The following is a 17,707-nucleotide window of genomic DNA, read 5'->3' as shown; positions in this document are numbered from 1 at the left end:
AAGGCTAGACAATACTGTGGGGTACCTTTGTTAGGGATGCAGTGAGGCTATTGTGGTTAGAGAGGATGGGACATTTGTAGGGGGTTGTGTTGGGAGCATTGTGGGTAGTAAGAGTAAGAACCACCTCGCTGACCCCTTGTCAGAAACAATAGCTATCAGGGTGTCTGGACCGCTGACTGCTGGAGAGAGCTGCAAAGGCTCCTACCTGCTCCTAACCTTGGACAAAACCTCCAAAACAAGGAAACAAGTCTCCAAGGATCCCGGGTGTCCCAACAGAGGCGAACACGCCTTGCTTAACATCACAAAATGCACAGGACTCACCCTGCAGGTCCGATGCAAAGGTGAACTGACCTACCTCACATGTGCAAATACAAAAACAATGATGTCACCGAGGAGCCACGCCTGCATCTTCGCCGCCATCCAGATCCTGACCCATGCTAGGAGTACCATAACAGAGTACACCAGGCCTGCATGCCGACACTTGTAATGAACAGGAAAAACGACAAGTTCCAGTGTGCACTGTGGTGTTGGCTGAAAAACCCAGAACTGCATCCACTGACCTGCTGAAACTCTAGTGCCATGTGGGCCAACAAAAATACACTACAATCATCAAAATAGCATTGCATGATTTACTTTGACTCGACGCACTTGGAGGACACTCGTCCTGGGACACTTGAACCTGGGGTGGGGCTACGTCCCCCAGGCTCCCTTGCTGCCATCTCGCGCTTTTAAGCGTTTTCAGGTCCCCGCAGCGTGGGACGCGTTTGGAGGACACTTGTGCTGGGACACTTGAAACTGGGGTGGGACTACATCCCCCAGGCTCCCTTGTTGCCATCTCACTCTTTTAAGCGCTTTCAGGCCCCCGTGGCGCGGGATGCGCTTGGAGGACACTCATGCTGGGACACTTGAACCTGGGGTGGGGCTACGTCCCCCAGGCTTCCTTGCCACCATCTTGCGCTTTTAAACGCTTTCAGACCCCTGCAGCGCGGGACTCGCTTGGAGAACACTCATGCTGAGACACTTGAACCGGGGTGGGACTATGTCCCCCAGACTCCCTTGCTGCCATCTGGTGCTTTTAAGCGCCTTCAGGCCCCCGCAGTGTGGGACGTGCCCGGGCGCGTACCCTGATAAAGACCGGGCAAAATGGGCCTGTCTTCTCCCGTCATCGTATGAAAGACGCTGGGCTAGGCGTTATTATCTTCTAGGGAAGTAAGTTTTTAACTCCACAATTTGCTTTAAGGCTTGACTTATCCACTTCCACATACCTTGTTGTCTACTACCTTGCCATCTAGAGATGGAGAAACGTAAGGCTGTGGATACTCCTGCTCATATTAGTGGCTCCAAAAAATCAAGGAAACGGTCTGATTTATTTGTGTAAAGGAAAATGGTATGAGGGGAGCGACCCCTTGGGCAAGGGTCGCTCCACAGGGGGCAATATTTTTCAAGGCCTTTTCTGCCCTCTTGTTGTTAGGCCGATCTGCCCCCGGGGGGGGGGGACAGAAACCACTTGGCGCCAGGGATCTTTTTTTTGTGTTCTTTTGTTTTTTTAGAGTTGGGGAGCGACCCCTTAGGAAAGGGTCGCTCCCCTAGGGGGCAAATTATATATAAGCCATTTCTACCCCCCCTTAGGGGAAGATCGGCCTATTTTTATGAGGCCAGTCTGCCCCCAAGGGGGGCAGAAACCACTAGACACCAGGGAGTTTTTTTTGTGGTGAATTCATATAAGGGGAGCGACCCCTTAGGCAAGGGTCGCTCCCCAGGGGGGGCAAATTTATTTTAGGCCATTTCTGCCCCCCTGGGGGCAGATCAGCCTATTGTTATTAGGCCGATCTGCCCCTGGGGGGGGCAGAAACCTCTAGGCGCCAGGGATAATTCTTTTGTTTTTTTTGTTTTGTTTTTTAGAGGTGGGGAGCGACCCCTTAGGCAAGCGTTGCTCCCCTGGGGGGCTATTGTATTTAGACCATTTCTGCCCCCCCCCCCGGTGCAGATTGGCTGATTTTTGTTAGGACACCACTAGGCACTGGGGATCTCTTTTTTGTGCCAATTTCACGCAAGAGGATCAACCCCTTGGGCAAGTGTCGCTCCCCGGGGGGGGGCAAATTTATTTTAGGCCATTTTGGTCCCCCCTGGGGGTAGATCAGCCTATTGTTATTAGGCCTATCTGGCCCCCCTCTAGGCGCCAGGGATAATTTTTTTTTATTGGTTTAGTTTTTTAGAGGTGGGGAGCGACCCCTCAGGCAAGAGTCGCTCCCCTGGGGGGGGGGGAAATTGTATTTGGACCATTTCTGTCCCCCTAAGGGGGGCAGATCGGTCGATTTTCGTTAGGCCAATCTGCCCCCAAGGGGGACAGAAACCACTAGGCACTGGGGATCTTTTTTTGCACCAATGTCACGCAAGGGGAGCGACCCCTTAGGCAAGGGTCGCTCCCTGGGGGGAGCACATTTATTTTAGGCCATTTCTGCCCCCCTGGGGGCAGACCAGCCTATTGTTATTAGGTCAATCTGCCCCTGGGGAGGTAGAAACCTCTAGGCACCAGGGATAATTTTTGATTTATTTATTTTAGAGGTGGGGAGCGACCCCTTAGGCAAGGGTAGTATCCCTGGGGGGCAAAATGTATTTAGACCATTTCTGCACCCCCTTGGGGGCAAATCGGCCGATTTTTGTTAGGCCAATCTGCCCCCAAGGGGAGCAGAAACCACTAGACCCCAGAGATTTTTGTTTTGTGCCAATTTCACGCAAGGGGAGTGACCCCTTAGGCAAGGGTCGCTCCCCGGGGAGGCGGGGAATTTATTTTAGGCCATTTCTGCCCCCCTTGGGGCAGATCGGCCTACTGTTATTGCCTACTGCCCGGGGGGGTGGAGTGCAGAAACCTCTAGGCGCCAAGGATCTTTTTTTTTTTTAGAGGTGGGGAGTGACCCCTTAGGCAAGGGTCGCTCCCGGGGTGGGGGGGCAAATTTATTTTTGACCATTTCTGCTCTGCTTGGGGGCAGATGGACGTATTTCTGTTGGAAAACACTTAGGCACCAGGGATTGGTGTGTGTATGTGTGTGTTTTCTTTAGGGGTTCACCCCCTGGGGTAAGGGTCGTTCATCATGGGGGCACATTACCGTTGGCCATATATGCCTCCCTTGGGGGCATATTGCCCTATTTCTGGAAGGCCCATCTGCCCCCAAGGGGGGGCAGAAAGCCCACCAGAGACCAGGGAAGTTATTTTTTCCAAAATAAAAGGGTGGGGTATGGCCATACACCCAACACACATAAATGGGGCCAAAGTTGTTCTGCCCACCAGTGGGCAGAGGGGGTAATTACCCCTGATCCACACCTCGGGGGGGGCAGAAAGTCTACTAGATGCCAGGGAATTAAAAAATATATATATACTGGGGTGGTGGCTACCAACCAGTATGGGCCTGGTTATGCCCCCACCCCAACTGAAGGGGGTAGCAGTCTTTCAGCTCTCCCCCAAACTCTAAAACATCCTATCCCACAGCAAGCAAGAAGACATTTGATTATTTTGGGTTTTGGTTTTACATTTGGCTAACTCTCAAAATCTTCCCACTTGGAATGGTGAGGGCTGTACTTTATGGACTTTGGGACGCTGCCATGTAGAAAGATCCACAAGACCTAGACACATCTGAAAACTAAACATCTGGGTGATTCCAGGGTGGTGTGTGTCACATGCACCCCGCACCATTTTCATACCCACAATGCCCTGCAAGCCTCCAACTTTGCTGGAAATCACACATTTTTTCCACGTTTTTGTGATGGAATCTTCCGGAATCTGCAGGAATCTACAAAATTCCTACCAGCCAGCATTGTCTCACTATAATGATAAAAATTCTGCTGCACTTGTCAGCCTAAAAATGTTTTTTTTTTGCAAACTGCCCTTTTTGACCCCCTTTGGTTCCCCCTCAATATCGATATGTTTTTGGCTCTTCCCTTTCACAAGCACTTGGCCCACCTACACAAATGAGGTATCATTTTTACAAGAAGACTTAGGGGACCGTTGGGTGGTATGAAATTTGTCCCAGTGTTGTCATCCCACACAGAAATGTGGGAACATTTGATTTTTATAGCTAAATTTGAGGTTTGCCTAGGATTCTGGGTAAGAAAACATTGGGGGATCCACACAAGTCACACCTCCCTGGACTCCCTTGGGTGTCTAGTTTTCAGAAATGTCTGGGTATGGTAGGTTTTCCTAGATGGCTGCTGAGCCCAGGACCAAAAACGCAGGGGCCCCTGCAAAAATAGGTATTTTTGTATTTGATAATTTTGATGTGTCCAGATAGTGTTTTGGGGCATTGTGAGGTACCATTTTTATCTGGAGACTTGGGGGAACGCTGGGTGGAAGGACATTTGTGGCTCATCTCTGATTCCAGAACTTTCTGTCACAGAAATGAGAGGAAAAAGTGTTTTGGGGGCAAATTTTGAGCTTTGCAAAGGATTCTAGGTAACAGAACCTGGTCAGAGTCCCACAAGTCACCCCATCTTGCATTTCCCTAGGAGTCTAGTTTTCAAAACTGCACAGGTTTGCTAGGTTTCCCTAGGTGCCAGCTGAGCTAGAGGCCAAAATCCACAGATAGGCAGTTTTAAAAAAACAGCTGTTTTCTTTGTGAAAATGTGATGTGTCCACGTTGTGTTTTGGGGCATTTCCTGTTGCGGGCGCTAGGCCTACCTATGCAAGTGGGGTACCATTTTTATAGGGATACTTGGGGGAACACAGAATAGCAAAACAAGTGTTATTGCCCCTTGTCTTTCTCTACATTTGTTCCTTCCAAATGTAAGACAGTGTGTAAAAAAGATGTCTATTTGAGTAATTCACATGCTAGTATGGGCACCCAGAATTCAGAGATGTGCAAATAACCACTGCTTCTCAACACCTTATCTTGTGGCCATTTTGGAAATACAAAGGTTTTCTTGATACCTATTTTTAATTTTTTATATTTCAGCAAATTAATTGCTGTATAACGGTATAGAATGAAAACCCATTGCAAGGTGCAGATCATTTATTGGCTGTGGGTACCTAGGGTTCTTGATCAACCTACAAGCCCTATATATCCCCGCAACCAGAAGAGTCCAGCTGACGTAATGGTATATTGCATTCAAAAATCTGACATCGTAGGAAAAAGTAACAGAGTAAAACATGGAGAAAAATGGCTGATTTTTTACCTCAATTTCAATATACTTTTATTTCAGCTGTTATTTTCTGTAGGAAACCCTTGTAGGATCTACACAAATGACCACTTTCTAAATTCAGAATTTTGTCTACTTTTCAGAAATGTTTAGCTTTCTGGGATCCAGCATTGGTTCTTACCCATTTCGGTCACTAACTGGAAGGAGGCTGAAAGCAAAAAGTGAAAATGGGGTATGTCCCAGTAAAATGTCAAAATTGTGTCAAAACATGGGCTTTTCCAATTCAAGTCTGCCTGTTCCTGAAAGCTGCAAAAACAAAATGTTCACTGTATTTTGGCTAATTTCTTGGTCTCCTTCAGGGTAACCCACAAAGTCTGGGCACCTCAAGAATCCCTAGTATGTTGGAAAAAAGGATGCAAATTTGGCATGGGTAGCTTATGTGAACAGAAAGTTATGAAGGCCTAAGCGCGAACTGCCCCAAATAGCCAAAAAAAAAGGCTCCGCACAGGAGGGGGAAAAGGACTGGCATCGAAGAGGTTAAGCGATGATCTAAGAGCTGAAGAGGATGAATATTGGGGTATTCCTCATTTGGCGAATTAACAATCCTGTAGCTGCTCCTGTGTTGCCCTACAGTTGACATCACTGTGAATTAAATATGGTCTTAGGGCCTGTAATGGTCGAACACACTGCAATCCAAACATTGCCCCCACTTTCAAACAAGGCCAGTCGCCTAGTGTTATTGATTACTTTCTAATGGATGTTAGGTTATGGCCAATGTTGGAGGATATGAAGGTGGATTTTCGCCATGGCAGCGACCACAACTCCTTGCTCCTTATCTAACACAGAGTTGAATTTGGGAGGTCCTTGAATAATCATCACACTGTTGACCCGGAGCAACTCTTGGATAACAGTCATATTCGTGTTAGTTGTCCAAAAGTGCTCTCCAACACATCTATGATTAGGGAGATCTATAAATTGTTTATTGATGTTATGGCTGATTATGAGGGACATGAGGTTGCTAATATTCCAATTCTTACCATCCATCAGACAATGATACATAAGTTACAGAATATTTTTTACAAGGAAATTCCTACTAAGCAACTCGACCACCCACTTAAAATCAGGGAGTGGTTCAATAAGAACTGTTCGAAGGCTAAACTCGCATTAAAGCTAACCATTGTGTCCAATTCTCTAGGGGCGGTCAGAACAGCCAGACTAGCCTACTATAAAGTTATAGCACAGGCAAAGAAAAGCTGGGATGAGTGGCAGAATCTGTTGGATTCTGCCAGACATAATAATAACATGTTCTTTTGGAAATTATTGTCTGATAGACCTAGAGAGGGTCAGAACATAATTCGTACCCATATCCAACCTGAGCGATGGGTTGATCACTTCTTTAATCTTTATGCTCTGCCCTGCAATTTTCCCCTTATTTTCCCCTTATAATCTTTACTCCCTGCAGTCGGCTCTAGTGTGCCTACCATTCGGTGACTTGGGAACGGATGTGTGTAAACAGGACAACCATATTGTCTTCACCCCTGGAGGAAACACTAGCTGCAATTAATTCCCTTAAGCCATCTAAAGCCCCAGGTCCAGATAAGATACCGGGGGATTTATACAAGACTCAGCCAGTGATCTGGTCCAGTTATATAAACATGATATCTAATGCAATAGCAGCAGGGGGTCCGATTCCCAGTACTTGGAAAAGGGCTGAAATAGTTTCTATTTACAAAAAGGGAATGGTGAGCTCTCTTTTTAACTATAGACCTATTAGTCCCATTGACAACATTCAAAAACTTTTTGCCAAACAACTTCTAGGAAGGCCTTTAGATTGGACTGACACCCATTATGAGATGTCTCCACTTCAGGCAGGTTTTTTCCTAAAACTAGCACTGTGGATCAGGTTTTCAGGCTGGCACTTTTATTTTGAAAATATACAACGCTTGCTAAAAAAAATGTGTATGTTGCTGTTGTGGACCTTCGGTCTGCGTTTAATATGGTTCCTAGAGAAAAATTATGGGATGTTTTATATAAAATAGGTACTCCAACGAATATAATTCATCTCTTACAGCGGTTACATGAGGGCACATATATCCAGGTGAGGTGGGGTAATCAGGGTGAACTAACAAACCATATTGCTATTCAGCAGGGGTTCACCAAGGATGTGTTTTAGTATCAACTTTATTCACTCTATATATAAATGAGGTGGTACAAGCTGTATCTCTCTTTCGAAACAATGCCCCTTTCCTAAATGCGCAAAAGATTCCCATACTGCTCTTTGCAGACGACTCTCTCCTCATTTCCAGGACCCCAATGGGTCTTCAGACTCCTGTGGATAAGTTCATAACCTTCTGTACGGACCATGGCCTGGAGTTGAATGCCAGTAAAACTAAATTAATGGTGTTTAGCCCAGGACCAGTCCAGAGATGTACCATCACTTTAGCTAGGGCTCCTTTGGGGAAAGTAGGTTCAATAGACTATCTGGGTGTGAGGATTTCTAACAAATTGCACTGGGAAGAACAGATCAACAAGAGTGTGTCTCTTCTCCAACACAGATCTGGGGCCATTCTGTGCTTTTATGAGTATTGCTACGGAAGCCGTTTCTCCGGCTATAAAAATGTATCTAGCAAAAGCACAAAATGCTGCAACTTATGGCGCTAAGGTGTGGGGCTTTTGCAAAACCTCAAAATTATCTGTGGGTGAGAATAACTTTGCTAGAGCACTACTTGTGTGCCCAGGTAGTACTCCCTTGATTCCTATCTTTTTGGACCTTGGATTTAACCGTATCTCTGATATGATAGCTTTCAGACCATTACTCTTTTGGGTAAGAATTTGGATGACCCCCAAGCTTGTTATTTATAGGGATTCTCTTCTTGAGCTCTCAAAAAGACCTAATGCAGCCTCCATTCCATGCTTTAGGCATGTGTCCAACTGGCTTCGCACCCTGGGGCTTGGGAATTACTGGGAGAATCCAAAGGATTTAGGGAAGGCTCATAAATTGTCTCTGAAAAAAGCTTATTGGTCCTTTGTCAGGAATAACTATCTCCTTGGTGCATCGTATGGATGATTGACCAATGAATTTCTCTGTTTTAAATGGTGCCCCCAGTTTGAGCCCTATTTAGATCTTATTCCCGACTCTTTGGGAAAGAGTTTGTATGCCCGCTTCCATTATGAGTGTTTACCGCTACTGTCTTTTGTTGATAGTTGTAGGACATCGCCGGCATCCAATTTATGTCCATGTTGTAACACTGTCCCGGAATTAGTTGAACATTTTTTGTTCTTCTGTATAGCTTATGTCCTTCTCCAACGAAAGTGGATTCGTCCAGTCTGTCAGATGTTGGGTTTTAAACAATTTGCTATTGCCCTCAGGACTTTAAAGAGTGATACCTCTGTTATCTTGATCCACGCAGCTATCAGGTTTCTTGTGGCTGCATGGTATATACGGACTCGCTTTTTAAAAACATTGTAATCTGTAAATATGTATGTTTTGGGGCATGTGCTGAGAGATTTTTACTGGTCTTATTGTCAATAATGGATGATGCTTTTACTGTTTTATTATTTATTTATTTCCTTTTTCCTATTTTTTTTTTTACTTGTATATTGTAATTATACGAAGTATTGATTTTTGCTGTGATGGTTTTATGACCGAATAAAGCTTTTGTTATCATGATGATGAGTAAGAGTAAGACATTTGGAAAAGGCATAGTTGTTTGGAGGATTTTAGGGATGGGTTGAGTCTGTTTTGGGTGATAAGGATGGAAAGGCTGGATAAGGGGAAGATTTCTTAATTTTTTTGAAGGATTTAGAGTGGGGTGAGCTTTTTGTGGATAGAGTGGATGTATAGAATTTTTCTGTTAAAAATGTATTTGTTTTATTTTTTCAACTTATTGTTTTTCAATTATTTACAGTTATCAATATGATTAGTGTTTCTATTTGATGAACTCAAGGGGCCATCTCTCCGTCATGCAAATTCTTCATGTTAAAGCACTTTTGACCAATGGAACATTCACATTTCACCCCAACTGTCAGTGGCATGCCAATAGATGTTACACAGATCAAAGATCGAAGCAGTTTTCTGAACAAAGTACCAGGAAGGGTGTAAGGCATTTCCTGACAGTCTCCTGCCTCAGTTTATTAAACTTTTGGAACATCAATGTCTAGATTATGTGCAGCCTCTTGCCTTGCTTTCACCTGTAAAAATACAGAGGCACGTTTCAATGTATACATATATGTCCCCATTAAGAGAGTGACTAAGCATGCCCAGTTGCACTCTTTCAATAATTGCTACACGGGGATCCTCTTTTACCATCCAGGGATCTGGATTTCAAACAACTGTCACATAAGTTTACAAGTTGGATGCCTCTGTCACAATCTTCCAGAGCATATTTACATTATGATAAGACGCTGTTTTGCTTTACTAATGAACAAGATAAAACTCTATTGCACTGACAAAAATCTCTGGAATGCGTTTCTTAGCCTAAAGGAAACATTTATGATTTCACTCTGCAAGGTTTGTAGAGGAGATTAGCATGCTGAAAGCACACGTTTAAAAATGGTCACAGTAATGAAATGAAAACATGTACAAATGATTCTCCACTGCATTATACACAGTAAATATATGTCTCTATATTACAATGCAAAGCAAATAATGCATTAAAAATGCATCATCATGAGAAATTGTTAATCTGCATCATCTCCGCATCTCTGCATCAGACTGCCAGATCCCAGAATCGATCCTGGAGAGATCGATCAATTATCCTCACAGGAAGGATGATACACCTCAGCGAACTGAGCATGTCCGAGATCTGAGTCACTCCCAGGTCCATCTGGTCTCGGCCGCTTATGCACTTTAAACAAACAAGAGAGGAGAATTCTAGAAACCTCCTCATACTCCATAAGTATATTATTAAAAAATGCTTGCTACTTCAGGTCAGTTTTGAAAGGAACACGTTGGGAATTGGCCAAAATCCCAAGGTGCCCTCTCTCAAAACAAAACCGCTCCCTTCTGTACCATAAACATCAGTCTAGTACATTCTTATCAGGCTAAGCCCTTGGTGAGAAAGAACACGCAAACATGCAGAATAAAAACATGAGCACATTGTATAACGTGAGCATGGAAAAATACTTGCAGCTTTTATTGTGGCGGTGGCTAATGCTAAAATGAAGTCAATAGGGAAAATTAAGTTGGTGGTCACTAATGTGACTGTGTGCTGCTAGGCTAAGTGAAACGTGGAGTCAGTGGTCAAACCACAAATCTCATTACAGACATCCTCTTCATACATACCTGCATCCTTAACAAATTCTCTCTTGAGGATCTCAGCAGGGAGAACATTTCTCTATGTTCCATAAAATCGGAAGGACAACAAACCTGCAAATTATTTTTGAAACACCTTTACCTTCTTTGTCCATCATTAAGGAGACTCTACAGCCAAGGGCTTCTCCCAGATATTTCCTGCTTCTTGTACAAGGACCCTATTTTTAGGAGATCCAATCCCAAGTAAGAATTTCATTTCTGCAGTTGGCAGAAGAAATGCTTCAAAGACCTCAGCATCTCCTAAGAGGAGGAAAACAATGATGTGTGGAACTGCAGCCAGTACTATGTAAATAGCAAGCTCCATGTAGTTCCTACACAGATAAGAAAGGCATTTTTGGGACACTTTTTAAAAGCTCTGACAAATTGTAGTGACTTTTTTCTAAACAAATTGTCAGCATCTACATTGACTCTGCAGAACTGGTGACTTTACACTGTTATGTGTCACCTTGCTATGAACAACATTGCTGAAATCAGATGCTCACTGAAGATAAGGTGCAGAGACTGGAATTTCAGACACTGAAAGCTGTTGGCTTGGAGCAGCAAAAAGGATCTATACATTTCTGTTCAGGCACAGACACTAAAGGTGTCTGATTTACCTTGAAGGCCCTCTGCCAGCGACAAGGCCTAAGTTACATTTACCATCAAAGACAAGATTCAAGACAGTTTTTAAGACTTGTCCACTAGCTCATCAGGGTGACCTTCTTTAAACAATAATAAATGACTACATTCTCAACCTTCCAACATCTGCTCCAGCACTTATAGGAGTGGCAACTAAACAGACAGTTGGGTTGTGACTTTTTTAAGAGGGCTACTCACACCTCCTCAAGACACTTATCTCCTTCTTCTACATTACCAAAGGCAATAAGGATTTTGCATCTAATTTAGCTAGACAAGCAGACACGTACACTGCTTCAAAAATATGAAATATAACCATACCCAACCCACACAGTAAAAAGGCATTTACTCTTGTTATTTCCTTGGTCACAATAAAGGGCTGAAGAATTCATTCATATCCATTCCTGACTTACAAATTATTAACAAATGATCAAGAGGAAGATTTTGTATGTTAGCACTTCATCAAATATTTCCTTACCTTGGGCATGAGAACTGGATGGATACGCTAGATGTACATGATGTGCCTTTCCGTTTTCATTAAGAAGCACGTTTTTTGTACAGTTTATGATTCGTCATTCAGACTACCGGTATACTATGCTATTCTTCACTTTGAAATCTGTTCCTCCAACATATTCCAAGGGCACCCAATTCTGTCGAAACTGGGAACCAGTAATGTGACAATGATATAGTGCAAAAATTAAATTTCCTCAATCATTCCAGAGGGCCCACCCGTAAAGTTCAACTAATTATACAATATTTAAATAGCTGATTGTGCTGTTCTTGTCCTACTCAAAACCGAGAGACAGCCTCAGAGGGTGGGCCAATCAGAGTAACCCCTTGTTGTGCCTGGCCCTTTTTGCAGGGTCATCTTTAAGTCGTTTGCCTCATTCCTCCTGATTTTTCTGTCCAGTTGTTTTTTAGGACTCTGGCCACTTTACCACTGCTAACCAGTGCTAAAGTGCATTTGCTCTCTGTATAAATTGTATTGATGATTGTGATTTCCATGATTGACATATCTGATTTAATAGTAAGTTTCTAGTAAAGTGCACTAGAGGTGCCTAGGGCCTGTAAGTCAATACTGCTAGAGGGCCTGAAGCACTGATTGTGCCACCCACATGAGTAGCCCTGTAAACATGGCTCAGACCTGCCACTGCAGTGTCTGGGTGTGTGGTCCTGAACTGCCAATTTGACCTGGCAAGTGTACCCACTTGCCAGTCCCAAACTTTCCCTTTTAATACATGTAAGGCACCCCTCAGGTAGGCCCTAGGTAGCCCCAGGGGTTAGGGTGCAGTGTATGTTAAAGGTGGGACATGTACTGATGTGTTTTACATGTCCTAACAGTGAAATACAGCCAAATTCGGTTTTCACTGTTGTCAGGCCTATCTCTCTCATAGGTTAACATAGGGGCTGCCTTTTTTAAGTGCATTTTCCCTTTGAGAGCAGATAGAAAAAATGATTTTGATGTTTCTGAACTCACAATTTATAAAATACATCCTTTTGAAAGGTTGGTTTTTAAATTGTATGTTTGAAAATGACACTTTTAGAAAGTAGGCATTTTCTTTCTTAAACCATTCTGTGACTCTGCCTGTTTGTGTATTCCCTGTCTGGGCCAGACTGACAGCTGGGCTGTTTGTGAATCCTCTCTAGACAGTGAGACAAAGGGAGCTGGGGAGTAGCCTACATATCCTGATAAGCTATCAGAGTGGAGGAAGGAGTGGTCACTTACAATTGAATGGGCTGTGCCTACCCGCGCACAATGCAGTCTCCAACCCCCTGGTGTGTTTCTGGGGCCTGGCCTGGACAAATTCCTGTAAACAACAGAGACTTTCCTTTGAAGTTTGCCTATTTCAAAGGCAGAAAAGGGTATACGTAGTGGACCCAAACCCCTGACTTTAGATTTCTTCAATATCACTTATGGATTCAAGAGGAACCTCTGCCAAGAGGAGGAGCTGAAGAGAAGTGCTGCCCGTGCCTGTGACTGTGCTTTGTTGGGCTATCCTGCTTCTGCCTGTGCAAGCGGACAAAGACTGGACTTTGTTGTGCATTCCTACTTGAGAAGAATCTCAAAGGGCTTGAACGGAGCTTACCTCCTGTTTTGAAGTCTCAGGGCCATCAAAGACTTCCTCTGCCAGCACCTGGTCTCTCTGCTGAGAAACCTGCCCTGCCGAGTGGTGCACTATCCAGTCCCTGGACCCTTAAGAGGTGAATTTGGAGGAACAAGGTCTGAAATCTATGCACAGAACACCGTGCAGGGAAATGTTCGATGCACGATCAGCAACATGGCTGATAAATGACACGCCACCTGCTTTGCAGCTAAAGTCAGCGCGCCACCTGCATCACGGCTGGTAGACTGACACATCGCAGCTGGAGAAACGATGCAACACCAGTTTTCAGCTGCTGATAATGACGCAAGCCCCACGCAGCGCAGTTTTCTAACACCATGTGACCGGATTTCTCACTCATCATCCCTGGGTGTCAAAGTCATCGTGAACCTGCACGGATCTGAGGGTCCCGGTTCCAAAATCGATGGATCACTCTCTTGTGAGGGAGAAAAACGATGCATCGCCTACCCGACCAGAGAAAAAAATGACACACAGTCTCACTTGCAAGTAAGGAATCTATGCATTGCTGACTTTTCTGACACACCCTCGCCTGTGAGGCTTTATTTTTGACGCAAACCAGGTACTATGTGCAAAAACAAGGTTTCCATTGTTTTCTATTGAGTACATTTCTTATTCTTTTGAAAATTCATATCATGAATTGTGTATGTTGGATTTTTGTCGTTTTGGTCTTGTTTGATTTAGATAAATGTTACCTATTGTCTTTAAATTGGTGTGGTGTAGATTTTGTAGTGTTTTCACTGTATTACTGTGTGTGCTGGTACAAATACTTTACACATTGCTTCTGGGTTAAGCCTGTCTGCTCGTTCCAAGCTACCAAGGGGGTGAATGGGGCTTAACCAGGTGTATTTCTCCTTTGCCCTGACTAGATTGAAGGTCCTTGCTTGGACAGGGGGTAACCTGCTTGCCAACCAAAGACCACATTTCTAACACCACAGTACATAAACAAGCGGCCCACAACTACCTCCCTAGAGCTAAGATCCAAGAGGGACATTCTCATCCAGTGAGATAGTGTGCCGGCTAAAATCAAATATCAAACCGGTCCTTTTCGGTCACAAATATTGCTTTAAAAGTTTAACTAACCCACCAAGGGTGCCCACATCTGTTCCCTCTTCTCATTGCCCTCGTGCCCCTCAATAAATGTAATTACATTTCTAGGCTAAACAAAGCCAGCAAATGTGGTAGCCTTGAGAGAAAGACAGAGGGAATGAATCCTGCAATGCCAAGGTAATACACAAGCGAAGCACAGCCACGGCAACAAAAACAAACAAGCAGAATTGCCCGTGAACCACCTCACTATGAACTACCAGGATATTTAATTGCGGGGTAAATACAATGTCACAGCCAATGGTTTTTCCAAGACATATGATACTTTGTTCTTAAGCAGTCCCAGTTCCAGACAGGAGGAGAAAATACAAATTAGATATGCTTCTTGAGACTTGCATTGTGGACAACGAGTGCCCACAGTTCCCCCCCATTTAGTGGTTTTTGCAGGTGTATAATATAAATCAAACATCCTTTTATAATGTTGGGCTTGTAAAGACACTGAGGGCAAAATGGTTCAGCCTAGTTCAAGAACCTCAAGAAAGTAACAGTCACTTAACCCAAGTTTCTTCTGCCACTTCACAGTCTGTTTCTTCAGATCATCACATGATAAGGCATTCAGAGTTCTAGTGAGCATTCTGCCCTATCCACCAACAGATCTGTCACCTCTGCTTTGGCAAAACGAATGCCCTCCCTTTCTTGTTGAACAAATTGTGGATTTGGAGAAATTAAAAAAAATTGTTGTGCCTAACACGAAACTTTTCCCGTAATTCCTCAAAGGAGACAATACAGTCCCAGTCATAAAAATCACCCAGTCTATGTCATCCATGACCTTCCCAAGTTTGTACGCAAGGGTCATTCAATTTTTGGGGAGCATTAGGATTCTCTGGAGGGTAGTATAATGATTCAGTTGCCCCAACCCAAGTTTTTTTTTTTGTAGCGCTTTCCTAACTTTACCTGTGGCTTGGAGGGTCTTGAACTGGACTTTCTTAAAATAGCTTGGTTCAAGGTGTCTCAAAGAACAACTCACGCATCTTCTCTAATAAAAAGAGAATAAGCAGTGGGTACATAACCCCCTGTCCAACTATTTTCTTTCCGACCTCCTATCAGGACACAGATATATTGCAAACTAACAGCCCATGAGTATAGTTTAAAATTCAGAACCGCCCCCGTCTCCCTAGGAGGTTGTAGTGAAATATGTGCTCTTGACCGCTGACTTTGCGTTGCACCACTTTACATTTGGATTAGCTGTCTAGTGTTCACCAGTTGCAGATTACATTTTGTATTCAGTTTAGCTGCCTATTGACTTTATCGTAGAGTTAGACATTGCCATGTTAAATGTGTTAGTATTATTCCACATAATAAACTGTGCTTGTTTTCGTATTCTTTCTCACCGAAGAGCTAGGACATATTATCATCGAACAGCTAGTACATAATATGGAGGAGGTGGGCAGTCAGCATGATAAGAAGGTACCAGACTGACGTTTTTTTAGTGGAAGCACGGAACGGTTTGAGCTTAGAAGAGACAATTTGGGAAACTGGCCAGTTCCCACCTGTTTCTTTCAACTCTGACCTACATTAGCTAGCATGTTTGAATATTTCTTTTTTTATGGGAGGGTTTTTTCCAGAAAGCCCTTCTCCGGTTCTTTAAGATATAAAAAGATGGCCCTGCTCAGTAGGGGTGAAATTTCCGAGACCTCGGTCAGGACTAGACGTTGAATGCCTGACATCTGTCCCCCGAGGGTGGATATCTCTTTCTTGCAGTTGAACGGGGTCATCTTCTTGCTGGCATGAGAAAGATGAAGCATCTGACAGGCCCTACGGTGATGAATTTTTACTTCATTCTTTGCTTTGCATAATCATAACTACGTATATTTTCTGTGTACATTGAAGTTGAGAATAATTTTGGTACACTTTCCTTTCATTGCTGTGACTATTTTTAAATGTGTGCTTTTAACATGCTAATCTCCTTTTTAGGAACCTCGTGGTGAAATAATATTAATTGTCTTTTTTGAACTGAGAAGTGCATTCCAGATATTTTTGTCAGCTCGGTCATTAGTGAAAGCAAAACAGAGGTGTCAAACATTTCAGGGCTTTCCTGGACTTGATGTAGGCCCAAATAAATCAGGAAGCCAGTTAATCTAATAAATGAAACCAGCAGGCCTCAAATTCGAGAGGAATAGCCCCAAAAAAATGTAGGACAGTGAAGAGAAAAAACATCTTAATAATATTGCATCGGCTGACAATTAAGAGTTTTAAGTTATCCAGATGCTGGAATTAGCATTTTGCCTTTCCAATAGATGTAATACATGTTTCTGCCACTATTAAATCAATCTTAGCAATGATAGTAACTCCTAAATATACTGCCCTCTCTGCAATCCATGTATCCTCGAACTGTGTATTACTATTACTAATGATCTGAGTTTTCCAGCAGTTCTGTAAATAACCTGAAAATTCCCCAAACAGGAGCACTTCCTGCTCTATCTCCTTGAAGGCCCCTTCCAGATCCAGCATAACTATGGCCATGTCATCTGCATATGCTACTACCTGTGAGTCCTTGCCTCGCGTTTCCTGAGCAAGTGATTGATACAAAGGGCAAGGAGAATGGGTGAACAGGGACACCCCTGCCTTGTGCCATGCAGAATCTAGCCCAATTAGCAGCCCATCATCTGCAGCCTAGACATGGGCTCAGAATAAACAGCCCGTACTGCCTGATTGAAATTTGATCTGATTCCAACCCCCATCACCTGCCACTAATTATTCCATGAGACCCTTTTGAATGTGTTTTTTCCGCCTCTAGCAGGATCAGGGCCATAGGGCACATCAGAAGAAGATTCACCAGATCAGGCCCAATTATGTTAAAGAAGACATTATAAAATTCAAGCAGAATTTGGTCGGGATCGGCTGTTATCCCAGATGCCAAATTACTGAGAGCTGCTAAAATGTCTTCCCCCATCATTTGGGCATCTAACAAATCTCAATCTACTTCACCTTTCTTATTTCCTGATAAGGAGTCTAGATATTGAGTACCACTATCAACCGACTGTTGATTATTCTTGTGATAAAGCCCCTCGTAGTAAGACCGAAACACCTCCCTGATCTCATCCGGGGACATCACCTAGTATCTTTTGTCAACCCTGATTTCTGTGATCTTGCCTTGGCTATTCTTCTGTCCTGTTTGTACCTTCTAATAGATGCCCTGCCCGCTCACTATATTCATGACATTCTTGCTTCCAGGTGAGGAACTTTTTGGCTGCTTTCTCAGATGAAATACATTTGATTTGTGCCCTATATAGGGCCACCTTCTCCTGTATAATATCTAATATTGCCCCCCAGCTACTGTGGATATTAGTTGTGCCTCTGCTTCCCCAAATTTCTTATATTATACCATCAGCAATTTGGATTGTTTTCTTTGTCAATTAGAACTAAATCTTAATGTTTCCCCACTAACTCCAGCCTTAAAGGCATCCCATATTATGTCTGG

The sequence above is a fragment of the Pleurodeles waltl genome, chromosome 1_2 (assembly GCF_031143425.1).
Source record: "Pleurodeles waltl isolate 20211129_DDA chromosome 1_2, aPleWal1.hap1.20221129, whole genome shotgun sequence".
NCBI lineage: Eukaryota > Metazoa > Chordata > Amphibia > Caudata > Salamandridae > Pleurodeles > Pleurodeles waltl.
Note: the sequence above shows the minus strand (reverse complement) of the source record.